General features: G+C 38.0%; 1 protein-coding gene across 2 annotated transcripts in view; it reads left to right on the forward strand.

Annotated features, from left to right (window-relative positions):
- zgc:172282 (leucine-rich repeat and fibronectin type III domain-containing protein 1-like protein) overlaps positions 1–1,278 on the forward strand; it is a 136,328-nt gene extending 135,050 nt beyond the window's left edge. For both annotated transcript variants that reach the window (XM_055148061.1, XM_020940455.2), the window contains one exon: positions 1,139–1,278. The gene's annotated coding sequence lies outside the window, so the exon portion shown is untranslated. The remainder of the gene's footprint in view (positions 1–1,138) is intronic.
- The last annotated feature ends 4,722 nt before the right edge of the window (positions 1,279–6,000 follow it).

The following is a 6,000-nucleotide window of genomic DNA, read 5'->3' on the forward strand; positions in this document are numbered from 1 at the left end:
ATGTTTGACTAATGCTTTCTTATTAGTCTACATCTCCAAAGTTAAAAAATGCTCTGTTCCACTTTGTGATGTCATGAAGCAGTAGTTTCAAAGTCAATTTGACTGGAGGTGCTTGACTCATTTACAGGTGCCATTGAATCTCTATGGACTAGCTTTGTGTGCGTTTGTGTGTGTATGTGTGTGTATGTGTGTGTATGTGTGTGTATGTGTGTGTATGCATGTGTGAGTTTTGTCTCATCATTTCATTCTGTCACTCCTCCCATCACTGTCATGGCTGCCGCTCCCTGCCGACATGTTGGAATAGTATCAAAAGAGAGAGAAACCAATAACCTTTGACCCCATTGCACAATCGCCCCTCCCTTCCTCATGCACCCTCACAATTTTTCTTTTGTATCTGTTGTAATATGTACATAAAGCAATTTGAAATCTTATAGTTTTGTACATGTAATTTTTATGGTGTGTGGATATTTTCCAAGTCAGCAGTCACTTTTTATCTTTTGTTCAGTAGAGATTGGACATTTCTGGTCTGAAATTATCCAAATGATTCTATTGAAGGTATATGGAGTTTAAATCACAGTGGAGCACTTCCTGTATTACCACATGATGTCACAAGATGTTTGAGAGAAATATATGTGAAGAATATATGTATGATTTTGATGAGGAAACTGTATTATAACAGGTCTGAAAATAGCGTAATATGGGCCCTTCAGCTCTGCTTGTTCAAGTTTGTGTTTAGATACTTTATGATCCCAAAGGAAATCTAAATCTGTGTAATTACCATGAACCCTGAAAGTATATAGAATGTTTTATGATACCTTGTTAACTTGAAAACTTTTTGGGGCAAAATGTAGATTTTCTTGCACCTCTTCCAAAAGATAAAACAATTTTTGTATACTTTACCTCAGGCTAGAACAAATTAATGAAACATTCTCATTCTGGGAACCAATTCAAATGAGATTTTCAGGGTATTATTATAGCCACATAATAAGCATCTTAATCCATACCCTTGTTCTTTATTGCAGATTACAAGAAAATTACATTGTCTTTTGAGGAGAGCACTTTTTCTACAACATAAACAACTGTTAATTCACAGACTAATTTGTGGCACTTTTCTTGTTTTTGTTTTTTTTTGTTGCAGAGCCAGTGATCAAAAGGGAAGCCACAAAGAACGTCTGAAGTTACCCAGAAATCAACAGCTACAAGAGACAACAGAGGAGCAGGGTATCAGTCACCGCTGTTCTGTCACGGCTTCATTCACGTCAATTATGTCACTTAGCATCACTATTAGCATCAGTCAACTCAGCTCTGGACAAGTTTGGGAAATCTGATGTGAGAACAGCTGGAGTCTGGTGTCCTAGTGCCGGAGACCAAAGCCAATCTGAGAACTGTCACTTTCTAATCGCACTGCTGAATTAGTTATCACAAATTGGGGTGTGATATTTAAATGTTTTGTTGGGTAATTTGGGGATGCTATGACAGTTTATGTTTTCTACTAGTTTGGAAAATTTTAATTGTTTGATTTAAAGAATGGGTACCTAGTTTTCAAACTGCAGAAAGAGGAAGTAGGTGTTTAAATCTAAATAGTACTAGTATTTAAATCTAACTAGTCCCTAGCTCTCACAAATCCTTTGGCACATTGTTAATATTCACATGCATTCATTTCCCAGCATATGCACAGCTTTAGAACCACGTTTTTCAGACAGTGAAGAGAAATTGGGGAGTTATACTATACTCTTTGGGGAAAAACACAAAATTTACTCATCTACAAAACATACCCCAGGCTTAATAAAAATGTATTCTTTGGAAAACCAAGAGCCAGAACTACCAGTTAATTGCAATATGCATTACTAGAAGTCTTAGTTAACTATTGGCGAGTAATAGTTTTATTAATTTAGAGTGACCAGATGTTCTATTTCCCCAAGACAGTCCCAGTTTTGAGCCCTGTGTTTTCTGTCTCAACAGATTGATCCAAAACTACTGATTTGTCCCAGTTTTATACAAGAAATATCCCAGGTGACCTATGACCAATTTGACTGATTTCATCCCCACCAACAGTAAAAACGGGAACATATTGTTATTTGTTTTTCCTGAAATACAAAAACCGTGCTTGAAAATGGGCATGAGACAAAAAATGCACCAAGACAAGTCCCTCAGATCATAAACTGACCCACATGTGAGTCGAGGATGGACAGTGTGTTCTTTTCACTATTTTATTTATATCAAATATCCCAACCCGGGTGTGTCCCAGTTTTGAAATTTGAAAATGTGGTCACTCTATTAACTATTACTCGCTCCCAAAACACAATTTTTCCAATCTTCATTCGTCTGAATCTGGAATATTTTGTTTAATTTAACTTTAAATTTAAATCTGATAATATAAGAGTACTTTTGTCCTGTGCTGTGACTGCTTTCAGAGTATCGAGTATATCATTATTTGATAAAAAAATAATGCATCTCATCAATCATCAGATTCATTCATTTCATTACAACACTTCATATCAATGCTTTGAAATACGCCAGTCGGACTTACAGATCTATATTCTTCTAACCACACAAAATGACTTGCTTTGATTGTTGACAGGTCTTTTAACATTACAATCTTGAACTACTCCTCCCTCTAGAGTTCTTACACAGAAATCCCTTTATTCCACAATGGTGAGGATATCATCGGTGCTTCATTTTCAATTTGACTGGAGGTGCTTGACTCATTTACAGGTGCCATTGAATCTCTATGGACTAGCTGTGTGTGCATTTGCGTATGTGTGTGTATGTGTATGTGTGTATGCATGTGTGAGTTTTGTCTCCTCATTTCATTCTGTCACTCCTCCCATCACTGTCATGGCTGCCGCTCCCTGCCGACATGTTGGAATAGTATCAAAAGAGAGAGAACCCGATAACCTTTGACCCCCATCGCACAATCCGCCCCTCCCTCCCCCGTGCACCCTCACGATTTTTCTTTTGGCTTTATCTTTTGTAATATGTACATAAAGCAATTTGAAATCTTATAGTTTTGTACATGTAATTTTTATGGTGTGTGGATATTTTCCAATAAAAGAAATTGTAAAAATGGATGTGTTTCTCGATGTGTTTTGGCTGGCTGTTTTGTTTTGTCAATTTGTTCTTTTTTAGCTCTATAATCATGTTGCAGTAAACATGTAATTATGCAGGTCAAAGATAGCATCTGTGCCAAAAGGGCTGCTATTGTCTATACAGTGATTGTACACAGCCACACTGACAGTAATTACAGGTTTGAACACAAAGATGAATCTGAGACTTTGGAAAATGTAGTTAATTTGCATTTCTTTATTGTACACATTCAAAACAAACTTGTATTCATCTAATTGACTTTTCAAGAAATTACACAATACAGAATTAGGTTTTGCACGTCTGCATTGAACTCAAGTGCCTACCAAAATTATAGATTCTAGCAAAAAATTTAGGAAGAAGTGTCTAGGGGAGGGGGAAGTCTGCACATCCTGCTTGACCTAAAAAGACAATACTGACAACAGGTCTCAAATAGGCGTGGTTTCTGAAAGCAGGCAATGTGGTGAAAAGGTGGTATGTAAAACGCTGGTGTAAAGGTGCACCATGTAACTTTTCTGGTGAAGAGTCCACCACCTGCTTGACACCATGGAAATGTTATTGTTTGCTAAGGTTTGTGAGACAACTCCAGTCCGCCACGCCCTCCAGTCCCTCTGTCTCCCACCACTGGTACTGGTCCTATGAGGCAATTCTCAAAAGTTGTCATGACCCATTTTTTGGCAAAGAATAACATGTCTCCATCTTGTATTTTGTTGATTTTCAATTTAAAAATATATATATTTATATGAAGTATTATATTTAAATAATTATATGACGTATTTACATTTGCTGCCGAATTTTCGTCACTTGACAAGCTCGAGATCAAACTGACAGTCAAAGCACACGTAGAGTTCTGTAGTGCAGTTAAGGACACCAGAATGGCAAGTGTTAAATGAAAAGTTGACAGAGTGCTAAAATGCAGAGTTTTCAAAGAACAGTGGACAACCGATTATTACTTTGTTCAGTGTAAGAACGTCTAGTTTGTCTGATATGTAAAGAAAGTGTGGCGGTTTTCAAAGAATATCATCTGTGACGTCAGGGTCATATAAGTCAGTTGTACGGCCGACTTGACTGCGGTCCCCATCACAGTCAGGAGCAATAATGTGGCCCCCAGAGAAAAAAGTTTGATGACCCCTGGCCTAGAATGCACTACAGTATGGCATTAAACTTTATCTAATTTTCATGTATTCAATTACAAGTGTTTTATTGCAATACCTGACTGCTTTGCTAATGGGCCTCATGTAGTGACCCTATAGCTGACCTGAGACCCATTCACTGTAATGGGCAAGACTTGGTTTCATCACTAACTCCCCTTAGAACAGTATTTTTCTCACAGTGGTTTTCAAGCACACCAAAAATCTGTTCATTATCAGCATAAACTGTATATATAAATGGACATAGCTAACTCACGAGCCACCTCGTTCCAAATAGGAAGTGCTCATGGGGGCGCACTCACCTCCATCTACTACTGAAAGCATTTTCATCCCACTCTCTGTAACTGCTGCAGTCACGTCATTTTGGTCTTAAAATGTTCTTATAAAGCCGCTCTTCATGATCCTGGTTTTTATTTTGCTATTGTGTCATTTTGTACATTTCTATTCCTAATATAGAACTGGCTCCAAATTCGCTTCTACAACTGCTATAACTGCTTCATTTGACTGGAGCTGAACGCTATGGGTGACATCACACTCTTAAAAGAACTTAATAATCTTCCTGGATGAAACACCTTCAGCACAGAAACTACTTTTTGAAACTTTATGTAACTTACCTGGATGACTGTGAGTTTGCACAGACAGATTCAAAACTCCACAACAATAGAGGATTATGAAAAGCTGTTCTCCTTATTCTTCAGAGTAAGTATCTTGTCAGATCTGTTCCCATGCAGTAGATCCTCCATCACTGTCTGATACAGAGAAGCACAAGGATGAGGCATTTGCAAGAACGAGGTCACTCTAACTTTTCCATCTCGGAAACTATCAAAAATTCTGATAAAAACTGTTGTTACGCACTACAATTCTCATAATGGGTCAGCCCTTTCATTCAACCACCATTTATTCTTTCTCACTGATGAAAACAAAGAACAAAATGAACACTTGAACTCTCATTGAAAAGTACTACCCATTCCCTCAATATTATCCAATCAAAACACTTATGACCAATCATAGTAATCTCTTTCTCACCAGTGAAAATATGAAAACCATCCAATTACCGCCGAATGCAACCATGTACAATACTTATAATTCCTACCAATTAAAATCTCCTGTGAAATCAGCCTTTAAATACATGCTTTGAAGATATTTATGGAAAGTAATAATGTACAGCCTGAAAGCCCTATATGCAATTCCCACTGCTTTATGGAGAGGCGAGATCTTGCGAAATATGCAATCTTGTGTTGAATCCTTCTTCCTTCTTGTTACTTCCTGTATCTAACCCAGATCTGTCCTCCCTTCCACAATATATCACCCTATCACTGACTCTCTGCCCATTTCCCATCAGCCATTTCCGCGCTTTCATTGCAACAACCCCGATAGCCTCATCATCTTGTCTCGTTTTTTTTCTTTTCTTTCTTTCTTTCCTCCCTCTCAACTGTAATACCCAATCTGGTGTGTATAGCTCTCTCTCTCCCTCCACGTCATGGCCTGCATGAATGTGGTTTCGTCTCCGTCTTTGGGTGGAGTTGGCAGTCGGCCAGCTCCAGATCAGTGCGAGCCTTCTCCTTTATAGTCAGGACTGCCACCTGTTACTGTCGATTCTCCTGTCTCTTCGCATATACACACAGAGCGCTCAGAGGATTAGGCTGGGTATAACAGTAAAGAAAGTAAAATATATCTGAGAAAAAAAAAGCTTATAGACTGTATATCTCTAGAGAAGAGGAGTCGAGACAGTTGGAAATGTAATGGATTTTTGCAGAGATACAGG

The sequence above is a fragment of the Boleophthalmus pectinirostris genome, unplaced genomic scaffold, assembly GCF_026225935.1.
Source record: "Boleophthalmus pectinirostris isolate CB_2022bp ecotype Guang Dong unplaced genomic scaffold, ASM2622593v1 HiC_scaffold_9, whole genome shotgun sequence".
NCBI classification, from domain to species: domain Eukaryota; kingdom Metazoa; phylum Chordata; class Actinopteri; order Gobiiformes; family Gobiidae; genus Boleophthalmus; species Boleophthalmus pectinirostris.